At 41.7% G+C, this 25,450-nt stretch overlaps 1 long non-coding RNA gene across 1 annotated transcript; it reads left to right on the forward strand.

The window, feature by feature from the left end:
- The first annotated feature begins 5,890 nt into the window (after nt 1-5,890).
- On the forward strand, nt 5,891-8,064 carry LOC120488478 (uncharacterized). Its single transcript, XR_016146757.1, has 2 exons — nt 5,891-6,118; nt 7,767-8,064. It is a non-coding gene; the product is annotated as an uncharacterized LOC120488478 (long non-coding RNA).
- Nucleotides 8,065-25,450: the final 17,386 nt, after the last annotated feature.

Raw genomic sequence — 25,450 nt, forward strand, 5'->3', positions numbered from 1 at the left:
AGTCTCTTTCAAACAAAAAGCAAGTTTCATTTGGCTACTCCAGCATCTCGGGGTATTTTCCCTCCCAAATCTGATTTCTAGCATGACAAGTTGCTATTTGCAGGAAGCATTGACAGCTTTCTGGAAGCACTCTCAAACACAACAAATAAAATACTCAACAAATATCAATTTGATTGAATTTAACCAAAATCATTGCTCTTAATAGCTGAGGTAAAAAACACAATTTATATCCTAAATCTTTTAAATGTGATCAGCAGTTTTCAAAATTTTACTTCACAGAAAAGCCAAATTTCAGTTAAACCTTTTAATTAACTACATTAATTTAGAAGCATTTTTTTTTAAAGGAAAAGTGCCTTACTTTAGTTCTTTTAGCCCAACTGGAATGTGTCCCTCTGTCAAACAGGGTTCTGCAGTCTGGCAGAGTGAAGACAACATTGTTCCTCGTCCCCGTCCGTCCGACAGAGGGAGATTCCGAGGACTCCTGCAGATGGATTACACTCAAAACCCCAATTAAACCCGTATTTCTCTATTATTTGTGGTATACTTTGATGCCACCACGTTCCATTTTTCTTATTCATATAATTATAATTTGCCTTCGAGAAATCCACTGTCTCCAAAGACTCTTTACTATTAGAACTACCAATTTTTTTTCTCTTCCTTCAGCTTCCTTGACATAAGACTTTACACACTGATTTTTATTTTTTTTAATCTGTTTTGTTATTTTATAAGAAATCCCTATAATGTTACATGGCACAAGATAAGGGCCTCCGTGTCCATATCTTATACTGCACATGATATGAGTGGAGGGCAGTGGGGCCAACATCAGTGTTTTTCTTTTTTTCTTTTTTTTTTTCACCCACCTCCACCCCCCCTCTTCGGAGGACAACTTTATATATATATATATATATATATATATATATATATATATTTTAGATATACAGAAACTTATATCTTTTTTGAGTACATACACAATATGTTGTCTATGTGGTGCACAAATTATGAGCTAGCTTGGGCTGATTGTCGGGTGCTAGACAGTCAGTCAATTGTGACCTGGCGTGTGCTGGTTGTTAAATGCCAGATGGGTCTAGAGACAGTGAGCTGAATTGACTTAGGCTGGTTGCTGGATGCCAGAACTAGACCACAGAATGCAAACTGTCTTGGGCTGGTTGTTGGATGCCAGACTGGACCACAGATCTTAAGCTGACTTGGGCTGGTTGTTCGATGCCAGACTGGTCCACAAATTGTGAGCTCGCTTGGGCTGGTTGTTGGATACTGGACTGGTCTGCCGATTGTAACCTGACATGTGCTGGTTATTAAATGCCAGACCAGTCTACAGACCATGAGCTGACTTGGGCTGGATGCTGGATGCTAGACTAAAGCACAGTTTGTGAACTGACTTGGGCTAGTTGTTGACTGCCAAACTGGGCCGCAGATCGTAAGCTGACTTGAGCTGGTTGTTCGATGCCAGACTGATCCACAGATTGTGAGCTCGCATGGAATGGTTGTTGGATACCAGACTGGACTGACGTATGTAACCTGGCATTTGCTAGTTGTTAAATGCTGACTTGTGCTGGTTGTTGGATGCCAGACTATCCACAGACTGTCAGCTGGCTTGAGATGATTATTAGATGTTAGACTAGTCTATAGGCTGTGAGCTGACTTGGACTGGTTATTAGATACCAGACTGGTCTACCAGTTGTGACTGGTCCACAGAGTGTGATCTGGCTTGGACTGGTTGTTGGATGTCGGATTGGTCCACAGATTATGAGATAACCTAGGCTAGTTGTTGGATGCCAGACTGTGAGCTGGTTTAGGCTGGTTGTTAAATGCCAGACTGGTCCACAGATTGTGTGTTGACTTAGGCTAGTTGTTAGATGCCACGTCGATCCACAGATTGAGAGCTGGTTTAGGTTGATTGTGGAATACCAGACTGGTCCACAGAGTGTGATCTGACTTAGGCTGGTTGTTGGATGCCAGACTGGACTGCAGATTATGGATTGACTTAGGCTGGTTGTTGAATACCAGACTGGTCCACAGAATGTGATCTGATTTAGGCTGGTTGTTGGATGCCAGACTGGTCTACAGATTATGGATTGATTTAGGCTAGTTGTTAAATGCCAGACTGGTCCACAAACTGTGAGCTGATTTAGGCTAGTTATTGGATACCAGACTGGGCTACAGATTATGAGCTGACTTGCGCTGGTTGTTGGATGCCAAACTAGTCCACAGATTGTAAGCTGGCTTGAGATGGTTATTAGATGTTAGACTGGTCCATTGGCTGTGAGCTGATTTAGACTGGTTATTAGATACCAGACTGGTCTACCAGTTGTGACTGGTCCACAGAGTATGATCTAGCTTGGGCTGGTTATTGGATGTCAGATTGGTCCACAGATTATGAGAAAACCTGGGCTAGTTGTTGGATGTCAGACTGTAAGCTGGTTTAGGCTGGTTGTTGAATGCCAGACTGGTCCACAGATTGTGTGTTGACTTAGGCTGGTTGTTGGATGCCACGTCGGTCCACAGATTGAGAGCTGGTTTAGGTTGATTGTTGAGTACCAGACTGGTCCACAGAGAGTGATCTGACTTAGGCTGGTTGTTGAATGCCAGACTGGTCTACATATTATGGATTGACTTGGGCTGGTTGTTGGATGCCAGACTGGTCCACAAACTGTGTTCTGACAGTAACTAACAGCAGGCTATCTGACAGTTCAACAGACTGTGGGCTGACTTGCGCTGGTTTTAAGATGCCAGACTTGGCCACAGATTGTGAGCTGGCCTAGGCTGGATGCTGGATGTCGGACTGGACCACAGGCTGTGAGCTAGCTTAGGCTAGTTGTTGGGTAACAGATTGGTCCATAGACTGTAAGATGGCTTGGGCTAGTAGTTGTAAGCCACTGGACCAGTCCATAGCCTGGTAACGGACTTGTGCTAACTGTAGACTGCTGGGCACAGATTGGTCAGGGGCTTATACTAACTGCATACTGCTGGGCAAGAGCACAACAAGTTACGGGCTTGCGCTGATCGTACCGCAGATCCCCATATCCCCCAGTGGGGCGGAACACATAACCCTTCCCTCCCATTAAGTGACATAATTAATCAGCGGGGCCCAGAGATGATCGAAGTCAGCTGATCGGAATTTGTTAAAAGCAAACATGGATTCCAGACTGATGTGATCCGACAGGAGATTTCTAAACTGGTTAATGCCAAGATTGTTTTTAGTTTTCCAATTCAAAAGGATAGTTTTCTTTGCGACAGATAATGTGGTAAGGACCATATGTGCTTTGTTGATCTCCATATTGATATAATTTAAATCCCATAATAAACATAGCTTTGGACAAGTAGGTATTACAATTAAGCCATATTGATAAGTCCTCACAAACCTTAGTCAAAAATCTTTGGACCGGTGTACAAAGCCACAAGGCATGCATGTAATCGTCTGCTGTATTATTTTTGCACTGTGTGCAAGTATTTGATTGATTAAAACCCATCTTGAACATCCTTTGTCCTGTATAATAAGTTCTATGGAGGATTTTATATTGTACAAGTTGTAGATTTAGGCTGTCAGTCATATTAAAATTGTTTAATATTATTTCTGACCAAAACTGATTGGTGGGATTTAGTGATAAATCTGACTCCCATTTCGCAATTGGTAATGAAATTGTATCATCTATTTTAGAAATAAGTCTATATATTTTCGATAGTAGCTTTGGAGAACCAAGGCTCCTAAATTCTGTAACACTTGGTGGGAGTTCCAGGTTTATTTGATTAAGAGGGAATTTTTTACTTATTACTGATTTGAGTTGTTGATATTCTAAAAATCTGTTATTACTTATCCCATACTGTGAGGTGATTATTTGAAATGGTAAAAAATTACAGTTAAAAGTTACTGTCAAACAAGTGCTGATGTTAATGCTCTTAAAGCACTTATGAGATTTAATATTCGAGCTGAAATACGGTAGATTACAAATTTCCAGATTGTCGCATAGTGCTTGCTCTATATCCATCCATGTTTCATCTAATACACTAGGTTTAAGCCATTTAGAAATATACTGTAACTTATTTGCTAAGAAATAATGATGGAAATTAGGTAAATCTAGTCCACCCCTGTCTTTAGTTTTCTGTAGAGTTTTCAGGCTGATTCGAGAGGGTTTGTTCTTCCAGAGAAATTGAGAAATGTGTGATTCTAGTGATCTAAACCATGTATATGGAGGTTTCGTAGGAATCATGGAAAACAAGTAATTAATTTTTGGCAAAATCATCATTTTTATTGTGGCAATTCTACCCATGAGTGAGATGGGTAGAGATTTCCACCGGGCAAGATTGTCTTCTATGGTCTTCAGTAGTTTAGTATGATTTAACTTTATTAAATCTGACAGTCTGGAGGAGATGTTTATGCCAAGATGATATCTTATATTTCCTGATTATACTGCTATACTGGATGGCCCTTGAAACCTACAGTTGATCGGTAGAAGTGCTCTTTGACCAGTTAATAGAATAATCGGACAAAGATGAAAACTTATTAATTAATGTAATTGTTTCAGAGAAAGATGTACGTGAGTTCTGAAGGAATAATAAAACATCGTTGGCATAGAGACTTATCTTATGTTCATTCTTTAAGGACCAAATACCTTTAATATGCTGATTTTGCCTGATTGCCATTGCTAAAGGTTCTATAAAGATGGCAAAAAGTGATGGGGAAAGAGGGCATCCCTGTCTAGTGCCTCTCTGCAGACTGAAACTAGGAGAGGTTTGATCATTTGTCCTAACTCTTGCATAGGGGATTTATACAAGATCTTAATCCAGTTAATAAAGGTTGATCCAAAGCCGAATTTACTTAAAGAAGCGAAAAGAAATTTCCAATTAACTCTGTCAAAGGCTTTTTCCGCGTCCAGAGATACTATAATTGTTTCTAAATTATTAATGTTGGAATAATCTATTAAATTAATAAATCTGCGCATATTTGAAGAGGAGTGTCTGCCTTTTATAAAACCCGTTTGATCAGGGTGAATTATAAAAGGAGTTATTTTCTGTAATCTTCCTGCTAAGGTTTTGCAAATTATTTTAAGGTCAACATTTATCAGTGATATGGGGTGATAACTAGCTGGTAATGTAGGATCTTTGCCTGTTTTTAACAATACAATAATGTTTGCAGAGTTCATGGTTGGTGTTAAGTAGTTTTCTTCTTTATTTTGTGTGACCATTTTAAAAAAAGTTGGTGCCAGAATTGTCCAAAATCCTTTATAAAATTCTATTGGGAAACCATCTGGTCCGGGAGCTTTATTGCCAACGCATTCTCACCCCAAGGCGTCACCTTTGACCATGCTTCAATATTTGACGTTTTAGGCGCCCTTTAGCATCACTTACATGACGCGATCCTACGGCGTCATCTAACTGACGCTAAAGGAAAGCGTCAGTTAGAGGACGCGGTTAGGTTTAGGTGTGGGGTGGGGTGGGGGAAGGGTACGCGCGATCCTAGGGCGTCATCTAACTGACGCTAAAGGGCGCCTAAAGCGTCAGATATTGAAGCATGTCCAAATGCTTCCCAAGGCGTCAGTTAAGTGACGCCTTGGGGGTGAGAATGGGCTGTTATTGCAAGTGATATGTTTAAGGGCTTCATATAGCTCTGCCACTGTAAGGGGAGAGTCTAAGGCCATGACTTGTTCTTCATTTAATTTTGAGAGGTTTATGTTGTCCAAGAATTTCTGGATATCGCTATCGGATGGATCTAGTTGGGATGAATATAAAGTTCTATAGAAGTTTCTAAAGGTATCATTTATTGCATTGGGCTCATGTATGATATTACCTGCTGAATCTTTAATCGAGTTAATTGTTGATTTTTCTTTGTTAGTTTTTAATTGGTTAGCTAAAAATTTTCCAGATTTGTGAGAAGGGTCTGGCTGCAGACTTGCACTCTCAGACTTGCACGCTCAGACACGAGCGCTTCCGCTGCAAGTGACGTCAGACTTGCACGCTCAGACACGAGCGCTTCCGCTGCAAGTGACGTCATTTGCAATCGACACCTGCTCTCCGCTACCTGTGAACTCACGTGCAATCGACGGCGCATAGTGTGTCTCGTGGCGGATTGGGAACAATTCCAATGTCGTTAAAAATCGTTTCTGTAAGTAATAAGTATGAAGAGTTCAGATGCAAAAGCCTCTAAATGACATTTGAAATTTTCTCCTTTAATGATGATTTTTTATCAAACTTGTATATTTAAGTTTAGTAATTTCACTTAAATAACAATTAATAGGCAATTATCATTGCCATTTAAGAGAAATTACTGAACTTAAATATACAAGTTTGATAAAAATCATCATTAAAGAAGAAAATTTCAAATGGCATTTAGAGGCTTTTGCATCTGAACTCTTCATGTGTATATTTTCACACACATATACCTAAAAGTGACGCAATAGGCCTAAATATATGCTTTATAGGCCTGTGATAAATAATACATTTTACCTTTTACACGATTTTTAATCTCTGATACACAAATATATTAACGTTAGGCCTACAAGCCAACCACTCACGGTCTTAAATACATGAAGAAAACTTATTAATAGAGTTGTATATAAACTGGCTTTACATGATTTACACGTTGAAACCACTGTAGTTTGCCGTCCCGTCCTGTTTTACGGTGAAAACATTTTTAGTAAAATACGTTGTGTAAAATACATGCAATATTCGATCATGTTTCGACGTCACGTCTGTACAACAGTCTAATATCAATATTATCAATGGTTTCATTACAGATGCATCATGCACCATTCAGTCATTTTAGTTTCTGAAAGCCCCCTGGTACCACAGTGCACATCATGTTGCGCTTTGTATCACTGCAGTTTATGCCCTTCTCTGAAGCCAACCACCCTGAAAAAAATAAAGCTACACTGGGAAGGCCATTTAAAAAAAGCAGTTGTTTTCCAAGGTAGATGCATTAAACCATTGGACTGTAATTGGTGCACAAGCACATTTTTACATATTTTTCCTTCAAATAAACATAAGAGGGTACTGCTCTGAAACAGTTCTCTAAACCGTTGTTTTCACTTGCAAATGGGTGTTCACAGACGTGCAATGCTTTTGTCCATATTTGGGCCACAAAAAATGGCAAAGGTGTAAACAGTAATTGTTTTAAACTTATTTTTCTTAAGCTTGAAATGCAATTTACACCTTAAAGGGATAGTTCACCCAAAATTTTAAGTTCTATCATGGTTTACTCACCCTCAAGTTGTTCCAACCCTCTATTTGTTTATTTGTTCTGCTGAACACAAAGAAAGATATTTGGAAGAATGTTTTAATTAAACAGATCTTGATCCCCATTGACTACCATCCTACTATGAAAGTCAATGGGGATCAAGATCTGTTTGATTAAAACATTCTTTCAAATATCTTTCTTTGTGTACAGCAGAACAAATAAACAAATAGAGGTTTGGAACAACTTGAGGGTGAGTAAACGACGATAAAACTTTAATTTTTGGGTGAAGTATCCCTTTAACAAAGCTTTTCTTGCACATGCAAATTTAATTTATGCTTACAATCTTATGTAGCCTACACTTCCACAGATTTTCCCTTACATATGCAAATCTTTTTGGGTTATATATTGATGGGTTTTATAAGTAGTAGTCAACATTTAAAGTGGATGCAAAAAGTTAATTGAAATTGTCAAAAAAAAAAAAAAAGAATGGGTATTGTTGTGGTTTTAGGACATCTTTAATGAAAGGTTTTGATCTACTTCAAATGTTTACTGCTGTAATTGTATGGTTTTTATATAGGAACAAGACGTTGCAGACGCCGTTGAGAGATTGGAGAAGGCTGAGTTTCCACAGGACAGAATCGATGCTCTGGAACCCTTTTGCTTCATCTTTACTGTAATGAATGACATGCAAATGTTTCTTGAACATGTAGTTGATGTCATGAAATTAAAGGTAAACTGTCGAACTATAGAGCAAAGTGAATAATGTGCCAATGTGTTTTTATATATTGTCTATTTGTACCTTGTATTTGTCTGTTTTGCACAGTATGTATACTGTAAATTGACATTTACAATAAAAAGAAAAAACAATACATCAACTTGATGTTTTTCATTTACAAACTGGTCCCACAAAGTTGGGAGCATGAAATTGTCCAAAATGTCTTGAAAATAATTAAAAATAAGTTAATAAATAAAAATAGTAAAAAAAATAATTTCTTTCTCAAAGCTGAGTTTTGATTAAGTGATCAATTTATGTACATGTCTTTTCCCACATGATTTTTGGTTGTAGGTTATCCGTAAATTAATGTGGCATTTAAATGCCAGTGTTTCCCAAATGAAACAAGAGCTCTTGGTTTTGAATGATGTGTGTAATGTAGAGAAATGTGTTTAGAGTTTTGCAAAAAGTTTGATTTTCAAATACAAACAGAGCAAAGCATATAATGCCCTTGTATTTTTGCAGACATGGACTAAAGATTGGGTACATGAATAGTTTCACTGATTGAGCCTCAAATTCCACTTGTAGTGTGGCAATTTGTGTAGCAATTTGAAAAAAAAAACTGCCAACAAAATGACAAATGACGGCTTAACACGACCAAAATGAGCGTGTCTACGCGTTCAAAAGAAACACGTAAAAAAAAAAAAAAAAAAAATCGCCGCGGTCACAATTCACGCGTTTCGTTTAAAGACTATTGGCCCCGATCGCGTTCCGTAGAGCAGACGTCGCTTGCAAGTGACGTCACTTGCAGAGGAAGCGCTCGTGTCTGAGAGTGCAAGTGACGTCACTTGCAGAGGAAGCGCTCGTGTCTGAGCCATAGACCAGGGGTCACCAAACTTTTTTCTCTGGGGGCCACATTATCGTTCCTGACTGTGATGGGGGGCCAGGGCTATATAAAATAGAATTGTGTGACCAAGACCAAACTGACCACCAGCAGGCCTCATAGTAGAGATTACTAGCCTGGCACAGCCATATTTGTTTATCATTAATAGTTGTTTGCAAAAGTAGTAATCGAGTCTTCACACTTTGTTTTAATTTGAAATACCACAGATTTTCCATTTATTTATTTTCGAATACAAATAACATCAAACCTGTCAAGGTAAGAAACATCTGCCTAGTTGAGGTGAGTGGCACTGGTAAGGATGAATGAAAAATTATAAATTATAGGTAGGCCTGTTACTATTTATAATAATTGTGTACAGCACTTAATAAAGGTCAAATAAATAGGCCTATAAAATAAATAAATAAACATTGAAATTATAACAACAACATGAGTAATAGAACTAGTCAGCTCTTATGCCTATCCAGGTGAGCATGCTCAGTAAACAACAAAATACCAAATGCAGACATGTTATTATTTTCCAAAAAGCAATTTAAAAAAATGGGCCATGACGACTTTTGGGGATTGCCGGTTCAAGTACTGGGGGGCAGAGGGGTTGGGGGGCCAGTCAAAGGGGTGTGGCGGGCCTGATTCGGCCCGCGGGCCTTAGTTTGGTGACCCATGCCATAGACTGTAAAAAATAGGTCTGAGCGTGCAAGTCCGAGAGTGCAAGTGACGTCACTTGTCTGCAGCCAGACGCTATTGAGATTTGTTGCTATGTTCGAACTGTTCTAAGCGTAACCGTTGTGCCATAAGCTGTGTTTTCTTATTGATTATTTCATTTGATTCAAGTTTAGCTTTCCTTATTTGCTTAAGCGTCTGTTCTTCCGGTGATGTATTATACAGTAGATCTCCTCTAGTGATTTAATTCTTAATTCTAGTTCTGATATATTTGCATTTTCCTTCTTTTTTTATATGATGCAAAAGAAATTATTTTTCCTCTCATCACTGATTTCCCCGCTTCCCAAAGGATACCTGCTGAGACTCCTGGTGTATCATTGTTTTCTAAATAGATGGACCATTCTCTCAGTGATCGGGTGAATTTGAATATCAGATAACTCACTCACTAAAGAGTTGCTAACTAGGAAGTAATCTAATCTAGAATATGAATTATGAACTGAGGAGAAAAAAGTATATTCTTTAAGATTAGGGTGGTAAGAACGCCAGACGTCAAATAGGTCTTCCATATATTGTTTAACTGTATTAACAGATTGCCAGTTTCGATGATTACCTGTATTACTAAGCCGGTCAGCGGTGGGGTCCATTACCATGTTGAAGTCCCCTCCAAGTTGTGAAGTTAGTTTATACAGTTGATAAAGGTATAGAGAGAATTGAACATTTAAGCTCACATGTAGTCATTTTATAGCTTCATTTATTGATTCTAAAGTGTATTTACATTACCTTTATATACGTATTCATTTAAAATCTGCGTAATAATAATTGATGAACTGAAATTGCACATGTGAGATCATTTTAGGGTATAATAATTTCAGAAATAATTTCTAAATCACTCAAATTTATTTACTAAAAGCCAGGATTTTATCTTTTAAAATCATTTGCTGTGGAGTAACTTTATCGCGTCATACATGTGTCACTTTGCTCACAGCTGATTGGTCCAAGTTCGGTTTGTAACCTCTTACCTGGAACATAACCTGCCCCGGACCAGGTTAGCCGTGGAGTGTAAGTTACTATGGCGATGAACACTGCTAAAAGACAAACCACTTTCATGGTACCTAAATCCCAGGGTTGGCACAAACTAAACTGAAACATAGCTGGCTAGCCACTGTCATACAAGGTGCACATGTAAATGTGGCTATATAACTTTAAGGGTATTCTGTTACGTCCCTACGTACACGCAGGGAGGCGTTCCCGGGAAGTTGGGAGGCGAATCTGTTGAGAAGAGTTAAGTTAGTACTTGCCTGTATGTTACTTGCATGTTTTCTTCAATAATACAAGGAAGTTGTTGAAACCACAGACTCGTCTGGACGTTTGAATTATTTACATGGTGTCAGAAGCGTTTGACGGACACATTGCTTTTCTGAAAGATGGCCAAGTTTAATCCTCCGGAAAGTTTCCCTTTTGATCGTCCAAATGAATGGGCCGACTGGAAGCAACGTTTCCTGCGATTTCGGCTGGCAACTAAACTGAGTAAAGAGGACGGCGAAGTTCAGGTCAGTTCGCTGATTTATGCCATGGGGCCTGAGGCTGAAAACATTTTCAAGTCTTTCACCTTTGAAACGGAGGGGGATGAGAAGAAGATTGACGTTGTGTTGGGAAAATACGACACATACTTCTATCCTAAACATAACGTGATTCACGAGCGCGCCTGCTTTCACCAGAGATCGCAGCGGCCCGGTGAGAAAGCTGAAATGTTTATCAGAGCCCTGTATGAGTTATCAGAACACTGTGACTTCAGTGTAAACAGAGACGAACACATCCGTGATCGCATAGTTGTGGGCATTTTAGACAAGGAACTGTCTCGTAAATTGCAGCTAATGGCTGATCTTACACTTGCCCAAACCATTACAACTGTTCGCCAGTCCGAGGAGGTTGCACTCCAAGTTCACCTGCAGGGGGAGTCACATGCAGCAGTACAGGAAATGCGCGAGAGAGGATTAGGCAGAGGAAAGCCCAAGTGGAAACCTAAAAAGAGAGAAAGTGCTCAAGGAGACTCGAAATGTGGAAAATGTGGAAAATTTAAACACAGTGATCCAGAAAAGTGCCCAGCCAGGAACTCTACATGCAACAAGTGTAAGAAGGTGGGTCACTGCGAAAAGAAATGTTACAGTAAATCAGTCAGAGAAGTGACAGAGACTGTGTCACAGACACCATACTTCCTGGGTGCAGTCACAAATAAAAACAGAAGTGACGAACAATGGACAGTACAGTTTACAATTGGAACAACACCGGTCAAATTCAAGATTGACACAGGCACGGATGTAAACATTATGGGAGAAGAGACATTCAACAAAATTATTCCAGACAAGAAATTGGAGTCATCTAATATCACACTGTACAGCCCAGGTGGTCAGTTGGTTTGTTTAGGAAAGTTCCAAGCCAGCACGGATTATAAAGGAAAGCCGTACTCTTTTCCAGTATATGTCATCAACGGGCAAAACGCGAACAATCTGCTTGGTAGAGCCACAGCAACGACGATGAGCCTTGTGAAACGTGTCGAGGAGGTCCATACACCATTCGGTGAGCACGGAACTCTCAAAACCGAACCTGTTAAAATCCGGTTAAGAGATAATGCTGAGCCATACGCAGTGCATACTGCTCGCCGCGTCCCGTTGCCCCTAATGCAAAAAGTAAAAGAGGAATTAAAATGCATGGAGGAAAATGAGGTGATTGAGCCTGTGACTGAGCCCACTGACTGGTGTGCGCCAATGGTGCCAGTTCCAAGGAAAAATGGGAAGGTGCGCATCTGTGTTGATTTGAAGAGGTTAAACGAAGCTGTAAGGAGAGAGAGGTACGTTCTGCCTACTGCTGAGGAAATTACCGCTAAACTCAGTGGCGCCACCATGTTCACTTCATTGGACGCTGCCTCTGGGTTTTGGCAGATACCTCTACACCCAGAAAGCACCAGGTTAACCACCTTCATAACACCCTTTGGAAGAAATGCGTTTAAAAGACTCCCATTCGGAATCACGAGTGCTCCGGAAATCTTCCAGCGTAAAATGACAGAGACCCTCAATGGCCTGGTAGGCGTGGCTATCTTCATCGACGATGTCCTTGTGTATGGAGATACTCCAGAGCAGCACGATCAACGTCTCAGCAAGGTGCTGGAAAGGATTCAGTTAGCCGGCCTGAAGCTAAACAAAGAAAAATGTACGTTTAGACAGGACCAGCTTCACTTCTTGGGCCATGTCATTGACAAATCAGGTGTGAGGCCTGATCCTGACAAAGTCAAGGCAATTCGCGAGCTCCCTCCACCACAGAACGTGCAAGACCTAAAGCGGATTTTGGGCATGTTCAATTACTTAGGGAAATACATTCCAAATTTGTCTACAGTGTGTCAGCCACTTTATGACCTGTTAAAGTCCAAGTCAGTATGGACGTGGGACCACTATCAGCAGGAGGCATTCCAGCGGATTAAAGACATCCTGTCCACTTCTCCAGTCCTGAAGTTTTATGATGTGGACCGACCTACTGCTGTCTCAGCTGATGCCAGCAGTTATGGCATAGGCGGAGTACTGCTGCAGCTACATGAAGGGGAATGGAAACCTGTGGCACACTGCTCACGTCGCCTGTCTGATGCCGAGACCAGATATGCACAGATTGAGAAGGAGTGTTTGGCGAGCGTCTGGGCCTGTGAGAAATTTGGTAAATACCTGTGTGGCCTTGAGAGCTTCAAATTGGTCACCGATCACAAACCTCTGGTGCCACTAATGAATCAGAAAGATCTGGACAACGTGCCAATAAGGTGCCAAAGACTACTCATGAGACTTATGAGATTTTAACCGATAGCAGAATATGCACCAGGGAAGACCTTAACAGTGGCCGACACACTCTCACGGAGTCCACTACAGTGCCTGGAAACGGAGACTGACATTCATTCAGATGTAGCATGCTATATAGCAGCCATTGTGGATGTCCTACCTGCAAGCCCACGCAGGCTTGAGGCCATAAAGACAGCTACAGCAGCTGACTGTAACCTACAGTTGGTGTTGCAGTACATAAAGTCAGGGTGGCCAGAGTACATAAGCCAGGTCCCAGCAGCAATCAGGGAGTATTTTTCCATGAAAGCAGAATTATCTGAATGCAATGGAATCGTCATCAGAGGCAGTCGTATGGTAATTCCAGATGTGCTGAGAACCGACATCCTGAACCGAATACATGACGGACACCAGGGTCTGACAAAGTGTAGAGAGCGAGCACATGCGTCCGTATGGTGGCCCAGCATCTCATCAGCAATCCAGCAAAAGGTCCAGTCTTGTCAGGTATGCCGTGAGATAAAACCGAGCCAGCGGAAAAAACCTCTCATCTCTACCCCCCTTCCTGACCGGCCATGGAAGAGACTTGCTATAGACCTGTGCGATCATAACAAACACACTTACCTTGTCGTGTCAGATTATTTTTCCCGGTTCTTGGAAATACTCCACTTGCCGACAACCACTGCCTCACAGGTAATCTTGAAGTTAAAGACAGTGTTTGCAAGATTTGGCTGTCCAGATGAGGTTGTATCGGACAATGGGCCTCAATTTTCTTGCCAGGAATTTAAAGACTTTGTGAGAGATTTTGACTTTATACACATCACTTCAAGTCCGCACAACCCTCAAGGGAACGGACATGCAGAGAGAGGAGTTCAGACCGTTAAAAGAATCTTGATGCAGAATGACCCTCTACTCGCTCTCATGTGCTTTAGGTCTACGCCTTGCACCACCACAGGTGTGAGCCCAGCAGAGCTACTCATGGGCCGGAAGATAAAGACAACCCTTCCAACACTGGAGGCAAATCTTCAGCCCCGATGGCCTGATCTGGAAACTGTCAGGACTAAGGATGCATTGGAAAAGGGGAAACAAGCGTTCTATTTTAATCAGCGCCATGGAGCTAGGCCCTTGCCTTCCTTAAAGCCTGGTGATGCTGTTCTCATGAAGCTGGACCATCAGAAGGCCTGGAGTTCACCTGCCGTTGTCGCTGGAGAAAGCACCACACCACGCTCCTTTGTGGTTGAAACATCTCAGGGAGCGACTTTGAGACGCAACCGGCGTCACTTGCAGCACGTTCCTCCGGTGGCTGGAGACACACACCCTCTAGCTCCAGATGGACTACAGCAAGGAGCTTCCACACAGCAGCCTGACCATGCAGTCTTTGCCGACACTGCATCACCAACCCCCAGTGTCACACTGCCAGACACACAGACTGGACTGTTCCATACCCGGTCTGGTAGACTGAGTAAACCAGTTGAAAGGTTGAATCTGTGAAGGAGTGGCTATTTTGTGGAATAGTTTATTAGCCATGGACTGTAGGGTGGGGAAAGAGGACTGAAGGGAATTGTTTATTGATTTTGATTGTTTATTGATTTTGTGGGCTGAAAAGTTATGGACACTGTGAAGAGCCTACGAATACCAGTGCTTTATTGTTTAGTGAAATGTATTACTGTTCAAATGTTCAAGTTATAGGAACAGTCTCAGAGAAAGAAACAAAACTAAAAAGGGGAGATGTCATACAAGGTGCACATGTAAATGTGGCTATATAACTTTAAGGGTATTCTGTTACGTCCCTACGCACACACAGGGAGGCGTTCCCGGGAAGTAAGTAAGCAAGTACATTTATTTGTCCTCGTGAGGAAATATGTTTGCATAGCAATCAAGTAGGCATTTCAACACACATCATACGATACGACATACATCATACACACACACAAAAAATAAATAAATAAATAAATAAAAGAAAAAATACAAAGACACATACTAATACACCTAGCCCATATTTCCACATACCCTGCACTATTAACTACCTATTTGATTTAAGCAATACCAGACCAGCTGAGTATCCTATACCTATTTAACTTAGATATTTAAAAGCTTAATTTTAAAAGCATAAAAGTTGGGAGGCGAATCTGTTGAGAAGAGTTAAGTTAGTACTTGCCTGTATGTTACTTGCATGTTTTCTTCAATAATACAAGGAAGTTGTTGAAACCACAGACTCGTCTGGACGTTTGAATTATTTACAGCCACCTAAAGCAGCTTCACGGTATAGGCCCCTGATTTCAGGGTTAAAACAAAAATATGGCCTGTCAGGGGGTCCCCGCAGGAGAGGTTGAGAACCACTGAGCTATATGAAATGTATCTGAATCCATACATGGATTTCTCGGCAACGTCATCACTGCATGCGCACTCAGCCGGGAGGCAGAAGAAAGACGTGTTTCGTTTAGTAGACTAGTAGCATAGTGGGGGTGTCTGTAATGTAAACAAGCATGACATAACTTATATAAAAGCAAATCCGGGCTGTCCAGGAGATGCTGCACTGCTAACATTGGCTATTACATCACTAGCCTAACTTGCTAAATCATATATCACAGTAACACTGCAAAATTAAAGACAGACAAACAGATCCAACTAAAATCACGTTTTATTGAGTCAGCAGTTATATACAAACAAACAAACAATAAGGAAAGCTTCAATACTTAAGGTTGTTGCAGCTCAGCAATCAGGCTTTCTGCCTCTGGGATGCCCACGCACCCTGTAATGTTTGTAGACAGGAAACCTGTGTACAGTGGCGGTTCTACTCTGAATTACACCCAGGGCGAGACCCCCTTCAAGCCCCCCCCCCCCCCCCCAAGCAAAAACAAAACAAAAAAAACAACAACAACCCAACAATAAAATCACATACCGTTCATTTTAAAAACACAGTTAATAGAATCCAGTTATATTGCTATTAATCTAACTTTAAAGAGCGCATTAGCGCATTGGTTATTTCCTTAAATTATATGCATGGCACACTTTTAGTTATGGCTTGTTAAACTATACTTTGTCACGAAATGGAGTTTTTAAAAGTAAAAGGGTCATAGAGATACTTATTTAGTAACAAAATACTTATCTCTTATCTCTTAAATAATTTTGAACAGCTATCCAAACTGTTATAGACCTAAAATAGCTTTTGTAGCTTTATGTCACTCTTAAAATGTCAGAGAAAAGGACAGAATCAGAGATTATTTAGAAAATAGAAAATTGTACTTTGCATATTATAGGCTACTGTAAAAACACAAAGTTGATCATTATGTAAATTATTTTTATTTCATGAATATAGTGACCAACATGATCACATACACAAAAAGCCTAATACACAATGAAATCAATTCACCAAGTTAATAACATTAAAGATTTGTTTTAAATGAGTGTCTTTTATCTTACCTACTAAACTTAAAAAAGGTTAACACAAAAAAGATTTTAAACTTAAATACTATTAAAAATAGCACAAGTTGACCATAATGTTTTACAACAATAAATGCAAACCTACAAAAAAATAAGAATATACACTAGAATAAATATATTAAAATATACAAAATAGGTGGACAGTCACAACTATGCATTAAATTATATATATATTTTTACTTCCTATGGTGAAGAGAGATGTTGAAGTAGGTGGATTTGTTTTGCTTTCAAGCTAAACTTGTGGCTCATGGATGTAGACAAAGACCCCTTTGAGATGTCACCCGATTTTGACCCCGCTGCCACGTCGAGCCAATAGACGAGCACCTGTAATCTAACAGTAAAGACTAACTCAGAGTAAGGCTGAATCCCAATTCTGTCTTACCCCTTCCCTTTAACCCTTCCCCTTCGTCTTACCCCTAGCCCCCCGAAACCGAGTGGTAAGCGCTAGTGCAAACATACCCCTATGAAATGAGACACGACTCGGTTACGTCATCTTGCATCGTCCTTAACTGGCGTCTGTGTCACCCGGGGCAACAAGTGTTGATCACAAACATAGACATATACACTAGACTTCACCTTGGGGTTCTAAGCATGCGTCAAAACCGCCGCCATCTTGGAACAGGGGTCTTGTCATAGGAAGTAGCTAAGTAAAGCTGCTATCTCTGCCTTTACTTCGAATTCATTGATGGTGGCGGAATTTTGTGCAGCGTATGATGTTCACGGATGAAATCTGAACTAGGAAGAATGTTTTTTAAAAAAATATAAATTTTTTTTCTTTCTGGAATCAATGATAAATACATGTCTGACCATTGGAACAAACCAAAAAAACAAGAAAAATCGCATTCATGATGATTTATGGTGATTTTATTTCCGTTAGACCTGTGTCTACTACATTGACACTGATGCATTAAAGTGGAGGGGCTCCCCTGTTTCAAGTTGGCGGCTCTATTGACGCATTCGTTCCATTGAACTGCCATAGCCAAGGTGAGGTCTAGTGTATATGTCTATGGATCACAAACTTCTCGAAACTTTCAAGATGCCGTAAAAATGCCCGGGATTGGGCTTTTGCTTTCCGTCTTCACTTTTCATTATGTTTACATGCACAAGGTGTTGTTTCAATCGGACTGAATTCATTCATTTTAAATCGGTGAATCTGAATGTATTGTTGATCTAATATTCCCGTGTTTTCGTCTCAGTCGGGATCCGTTTGAAGCTGAATACATCATCTGAGAAGCTGATCACGTACGTGTCAGTTTCAAATAATATACACATAATGAATGGCGACTATAGAAAGCAAAAGCTGAATCCTGGACATTTTGAGTGATCTTGAAATGTGGGACTGATTGTGCAAATCAGCAATGTAACGTTAGCATAGCCTAGCGTAGCAAAGTAGCGTTTTTAAAAAACTTTTTAAAAACGTTTCAATAAACAACATAGTTTCAAATATATATGTACATAATTGTGTAGAGCACAAAACAAGACGGTCATATTTTTTTATCAATCATTTAAGCAAATAAAAAAAAAAAAAACTGCATTTCTTACCCCTTGGTTTCAAGTAAGCTCACGAAAATTCTTGGTCTTAAAGGGTTAGTTCACCCAAAAATGAAAATGAAGTCATTAATTACTCACCCCCATGCTGTACCAACCCCGTAAGACCTTCGTTCATCTTCGGAACACAAATAAAGATATTTTTGATTGAATCTGAGAGCTGGATCAGTCCTACTGGTCCTACTACTAAGGGACTGGCTCTTGACGGCTCATAAAGTCATTAAAGAAAAGGTTTAAATATTCCATGTGCCTACAGCGGCTCAATTATAAGTTTATCAAGCGACGAGACTACTTTTTGTGCGAAAAAAACATAAATAACAACTTTATTCGACTATTCTATTACTTCCTTATGGGCGCATGCGCGAGAACTGAGACGAGGACGTTCTCCTTCGACTACTTTTTGTTACCGGCTGCTCACCGCTTAGGAGTATTACCGCCACCTACCGTATAAGATGATGTGCTGATATAGCTGGAAGCGCAAAACTTTCTGTTTACAAGCAGAGCAAGATGCGCGCTGTACATACGCTTTTCAATTAGCGTATTTTCCGCACTACAAGGTGCACTTAAAAGCCTTTAATCTTCTCAAAAAACGACAGTGTTCCTTATAATCCGGAGCGCCTTATATATGGATCATCATTTTATACGGTAGGTGGCGGTAATACTCCTAAGCGGAGCAGCCGGTAACAAAAAGTAGTCGAAGGAGAAGAACGTCCTCGTCTCAGTTCTCGTGCAAGCGCCCATAAGGAAGTAATAGAATAGTCAAATTAAGTAGTTATTTATGTTTTTTTCGCACAAAAAGTAGTCTCGTCGCTTGATAAACTATAAGTTGAGCCGCTGTAGGCACATGGAATATTTAAACCTTTTCTTTAATGACTTTATGGGCCGTCAAGAGCCAGTCCCTTCGGCAGTCTATGGAGGCCCTTCGGTAACCGGGATCCCCTGCCCGACTGTGCTGAGCTTTATGGTATCCAGGATTGTACCCTAACCACGAATAGAAGCGCGTACACCTGCGTTGATGCCATTATTATACACCACCGCGAACTGATGCGCAAATGGAGCCTCCCCAACGCTCCGTGGCCGCCGTGCCAGAAGTGGATCTGGATGAACTTTGAATCTCAGAGTCACGCCGGCTCTTTGATTCGAGTCTTGATGTTCCCTGTGTGTGTGTCAGTATAATTACATAATTACATTGTATCTTGAATACAATCTCATAATTAATCTTGTGCCCATCTTATACACTCACCCTTTTTTCTCTCGACTGAAGGATTACAAATTTAATAATATGTTTAAGATCTGCTGATCCTACATCCGTAAATATCACTTGGAAATCTAAGGTGAAATAGGCCTATGGGCATTCAATTTGAACATGATTTCAGAGAGGGGTTTTTTGTCAGTCTTTGATGTTCCTACAGAGAGTCAAACTGTGTGTAAATCTTTTAGTTCTAGTGACCAGGTGGTCCTTCTACAGAATCCAAGCATGCTGGTGCTCACAAGGCTTTAGGCCATTTGATGTAAATAAGGTCTCTTTGATATGACAATTGAGGGTCTATGTTCTCACCTCTGTTTCACCTATGGCTGAAAGGACAAGGACGGCACACTGAACACCTATAAAATACAATGTTTGCGTGCCTAGTCGGACTTGATGATGCAGCACAACACAGAACGTTCTCAATAAAAAATCCTGTTGAAGATACATCCAAGTCTCCTGGTCGTCGCTTCTGAGATTTCCAACACCACACTAGTAAAGAATCACTTCTACACTGAACAAAATTATAACTATAACACTTTTGTTTTTGCCCCATTTTTCATGAGCTGAACTCAAAGATCTAAGACTTTTTCTATGTACACAAAATACCTATTTCTCTCAAATATTGTTCACAAAATTGTCTAAAAATGTGTTAGTGAGCACTTCTCCTTTGCCGAGATAATCCATCCACTTCACAGTGGATTTCCAGAATTTAGGTGCTAAATAGGAAAAGGATCTACCGCCAGCAGTCTATTTTGATATACTAGGTATTATCAAATCATGGCCAGAATTTTGAGAGTCAGAATTTGATCACAATAGACGTGAAGGACTTATAGATAATGCATTAAGGCATTATCTATAATGCCTTATAGATAATGCATTAAGAGCTATAATGCATTTAAACCATTCAGCGCTTTTTGATGTTTTATTAACAAGGTTCGGGAGGAACACGTTGTAATGATCAAACAATCAAGTCAGCCAGCTGTCAGCAATCAGTAATCAACTTGTTCACTCAATCAGCACAAGTAAAGCCTATAAAAACACACAGTCGACTCACCCATATTCCTTGACTGTTTTCAGCATTTGGTGTACTGCTTTGCTAAAAGATGTCCCAAATGCAACTTTTACCATCCGATGACGAGCTCAACCATGCTCCGTTGCCATCAGCTGGCCCCAGGACAACTTCTCCACCTGATACCACCTCCGAGCCCCACGTTTCATCTCGGTCGGTACAAATAACTCCTCGCACGCCAAGACGCCGAAGTTTACCTCACCTCCACCGGAGAGGACTCCAGCTTCCTCCCCAGCGTCCTCCTATGGTTCGGCCGTGCCAATGATTCCGCCTATTGGAAAGTGGACTGAGTCTGAGACAAGCGCTGATAAACTCTGATATTCAGCCCTCGCGCAAGATGACTAAAGCGCAACTTTACAACCTGTATGTTACCTTACAATCATCGAATATCTCTCCTAAATCCACCAAGGCGGCCAGCAGAGGCCCCGAATTCGCCTCGCCCAACTCCGCCACCTTCCCGTGGAAGGTCCGGTTTGCTGCGCGCTTCGGCCCGGGGCGCCAGGATTTCTGCGAACCTGGGTCGCGCTCCAGATTCCACCGCCACGAGACCTCACTCACCTCCCGCTTCACCTCAGCTTTTCAGCACGGTGCTTCCCGCCGCAGCGCCATACACAGCTGGGCCCGCCGGCTCACATTCCGCTTCCCAGTTTTTTACTCCTGCTGTTTCTAACCCTTTTCCTCTGCAGTGGCCTTCGGCTCCCGTAGCAGACGCTAGCGTGATCGAGGTTGCCTCCGCTAGCGGCGGAGGCTCAAACTTTCCACCATTTTCCTGCGACTACTGCTAACCTTTCCCCCTTTCAGTGGCCTACAGCCCAAGCAAGCGCAAGACCACCTCCGCTTGCAACACAGGCTCAGGGATCTCATCCATTTCCTCCTTTTCCCCCTGGTGCTTTTCTCAATTTTCCTTCTCAAGCCCCACAGGCCGACCTAAGCGTGAGAGTTCCACCAAACGCGGTCGCTCTGGAGCCTCCCCCGGTGACTCAAAACATCCGAGCACAGATTCTGGCAGGTGCAGATGTAGATCTCTCACATTTACTTTCTCTGCTTCCCGTATCCGATTCCAACCGTCAGTTAGACTGCGGGGATTTTAAGTCACCTTAAAAAATCAAAATGCACATTCGTCACGTTTACTTTCTTTTTCAGAGTTTTTTTTCAGACATCATTTGCTCAGCCTTCCCTCATAGGCGACGCGAACTGAACGACTATTTAGAGCTGATAGCCGAGCTCGCGTTGTCCTACGGGGGAGGGCACTTTTACACTTACCACAAACTCTTTTCAGCAAAATGCACTGTTAGGGTTTCTCAGTGGAACCAATGCCCTTACTGGTGAGCACTAGACACTGACTTACACAGCAGAGTTTTCCTGGGCTGAAGGAATATTTCTTGCGCAGTCAGCAGGTCAGGTGCGTATCCCACAACATCGTGCCCCCAAGTTAACCCCTTCATTCCCCCACGCCCTGAAACAGCACCAGTCAAATCCACCAGCTACACACCAAGACCGGCAACTAGCAACCTACACGAGGCTAATTTCAGCTCCAGAGCACTTACAGACAACAAACAGCCTTGCAACAATTTTAACATTGGCAAATGCACCAGACAGCGTTGTCAGTACTTTTGCGGTGGTGCTCATGTCCGTCCTGTATGCCCTGTGTATAAAGATTTCAATAAAAAATCTAGAAATTATTTATCGACTCCTGTGAATATTTCTCGCCTTTCCATCGACCTAGCTCACCACCCGGACTCTGACTTCACCGAATATCTGCTGTCTGGCCTACAACACGGTTTTAAACCTGGAGTGGTTTTTCCGCTCTCCCAAAACATCATCTGCGATAATCTCCAATCGGCTCTCGCCGAGCCCCACGTGGTAGACAACCTGATTAAAAGAAGAAGTCGAGTCAGGCTTCATGATTGGCCCTTTTGACGAGCCTCCTTTCAAAATTTTTCACATTGGATTGGCTACGGGAAAGTTTTCAGGTAAGAAACGCCTCATAGTCGATCTGTCAGCTCCACATAAATCTCTGTTCCCAAGCATTAACAGCCTGATCCCACACGACGAATTTTCTCTCAAATACCACGACGTAGATCACGCAGTCGACCTGATAAAAATCGTGGGTCGGGGTGCCTGGCTCTGCTAAAATTGACATCACTTCGGCTTTTAAAGTGATGCCCATCTACCCGGATTCATGGCACTTATTCGGCGTACGCTGGCATGGGAAATTCCATTTCGCCGTACGCTTAACTTTTGGATGCAAAAGCAGCCCCAAAATTTTCGACATGCTATCTGAACCCGTTTGCTGGATCTTGTCAAACAATTACGCAATTCCTCACCTCATTCACCTGCTGGACGATTTTCTAATAATTTCACCTCCAGCAGCCCAGATCCTCACAGTTTAAAAAGTTTTTTCCGAGCTCGGAATCCCCATCGCCCAGGAAAAAACCATGGGTCCCGCCACATCCATCGAGTTCCTTGGCATTAATCTAGATTCAGTTTGATTCCAGGCCTCCCTTGCCAAGGGAGAAAATTGATAGAATAATCCTCATCTCATCTACCCTCGTGGACAGTCCAAAGTGTTCCAAACGCGAACTCCTATCCATGCTCGGCGACTTAAACTTCGCCATGCGCATTATTCCACAAGGCCGCCCTTTCATTTCTCATCTCCTCTCTCTTGCGTCTTCAGTCCACGCACTAGAGGATCTAATTTCCATAACTCCAGCATGCCGCGATGAACTCGGTTTATGGATAACTTTCCAGAAACAGTGGAACGGCCTGTCCTTTTTCTATAAGGATCTAATTTCCTCACCCATCGACATCCAGCTGTTCACAGATGCAGCCCCCTTTGTTGGCTTTGGAGGGTTCTACCAAGGACGCTGGTTCGCGTCTACGTGGCCCCTCCAAATACAGGACACGCTACAGTCCTCTGTATTATTCGAGCTCTACCCTCTTGTAGTAGCAGCCTGCCTGTGGGGGAAAGAATGGACTGCTAGCAGTATTGTAGTGCATTGTGACAATGAAGCTACAGTCCAGTGTATTAATAAAGGCCGTTCCCATGCACCCGCACTGATGCCACTTTTAAGGCGTCTAATCTGGATTTCCGCATGTGATCAATTTATCTTAATTGCTAACGCACTGTTGAGCTGAATCTCAGGAGTGATAATCAAAGAACTACACTTCCCAGAGTGCACCACCAGCAGCAGCAGCAAAACGGCTGCTTGTCACCTGATCGTCATTAACACTGATTTGGAACACCTGAAAAGGCATGGAGATTCTCAGTCTGTCAGGAAAACAAACTTCAGAGAGAAGAGGCTCCAAGTTACTCATATGTTCAGTCCAAAGACGCCAATGGTTTACAACCTAATTTGCTGAACAGAACAATCACCTGACAAAGCCAAAATAAAAGTGATTGAGTTGGAAATTTGAGTTGTCCTTGTGTCCTTTGGAAGTTGAACAGGAGGGGACTTGACACGCACTACATAGAGATACAACCACGATTGGATGATAAGAGCAAATCATTTGTGACTCAATGAGAGCTGTTTCTGTACTATGTTACGGTCTAAATCCTGAAAATAATCAAATAAATAACGAGTTAACAACAACTCTGTCACCCAACGATTCTATCTTGTCTACAAACCACTATTTGTCACGAAAAAACACGCAATAAATAGATATTGTGCCAATACCCAGCGAAGAAGAGAACAAAACACGTGAATATGGACGTCAAACAGAAACTAGTGCTGCACACTGTCTGCGCGACGATCTGCTCTGAGGAAAAAAAAATGCAAAAAAAAAAAAGAAAAACTAAGATTTACCTGATGTCCTCAACCCATGCGTTGCTATGATTGGCTGTACTCATGACATCACTCTGTTTGAGTCGCCCGACGGCTCTGGATATCTAGCAGGCTAGATATTTTTCTGGGCTTGGCGACGTGTCTGCGAGGCGTCTGCGAGCGTTTTCGCTGCGTTGTTGGCTCTTTCATACTAACAGATTGGCAAGCGTTCATCGTCCGCTAATCCCCCGCGATTTGCACGCGATAACACCCTGACCTGTCGGTTAGCTCAACGATTTGCAAATCGGGCATAAATCGGGCTTAAAATCATGTAGTCTGAACTGGCTATCACTTCCAGATTCAACCCAAAAATCCACCCAAACATCTCAGATCTTTCAGTGCTAGACAGCGAAACAATCTCTTTTCTGATTAAACAAAGCAAAACAGACCAAACCAAAAAAGGCCACTTCATATATATTTTTTTAACCTCTCGTCACCAATTCATCCATTCCAAACTATACGAGCTTCCAAACTATACAACTAAGAAACTCTCATGCTAAATCCCCTCTCGAACCCCTGTTTATTGACGACTCTAACAAACCTGTGACACGCTTTTGCTTCCAAAAACACCTAAAATCTGTTCTCCAACTTTCAGGCATCCCAGCAGAGAATTTCTCCAGTCATTCCTTCCGCATTGGAGCAGCAACCTCAGGAACGCTATATGACAAAACGGCGCTATACTACGCACATGGTGCCCTTTATCGTTTATGTACAACGCATTCTCACCCCAAGGCGTCACCTTTGACCATGCTTCAATATTTGACGTTTTAGGCGCCCTTTAGCGTCACTTACATGACGCGATCCTACGGCGTCATCTAACTGACGCTAAAGGAAAGCGTCAGTTAGAGGACGCGGTTAGGTTTAGGTGTGGGGTGGGGGTAGGGTACACGCGATCCTAGGGTGTCATCTTACTGACGCTAAAGGGCACCTAAAGCGTCAGATATTGAAGCATGTCCAAATGCTTCCCAAGGCGTCAGTTAAGTGACGCCTTGGGGGTGAGAATGGGCTGTTATGTAACACGCGCTGTGATGGGTAGGTTTAG

This window comes from Pimephales promelas, chromosome 16, assembly GCF_988280905.1.
Source record: "Pimephales promelas chromosome 16, fPimPro1.hap1.1, whole genome shotgun sequence".
NCBI classification, from domain to species: domain Eukaryota; kingdom Metazoa; phylum Chordata; class Actinopteri; order Cypriniformes; family Leuciscidae; genus Pimephales; species Pimephales promelas.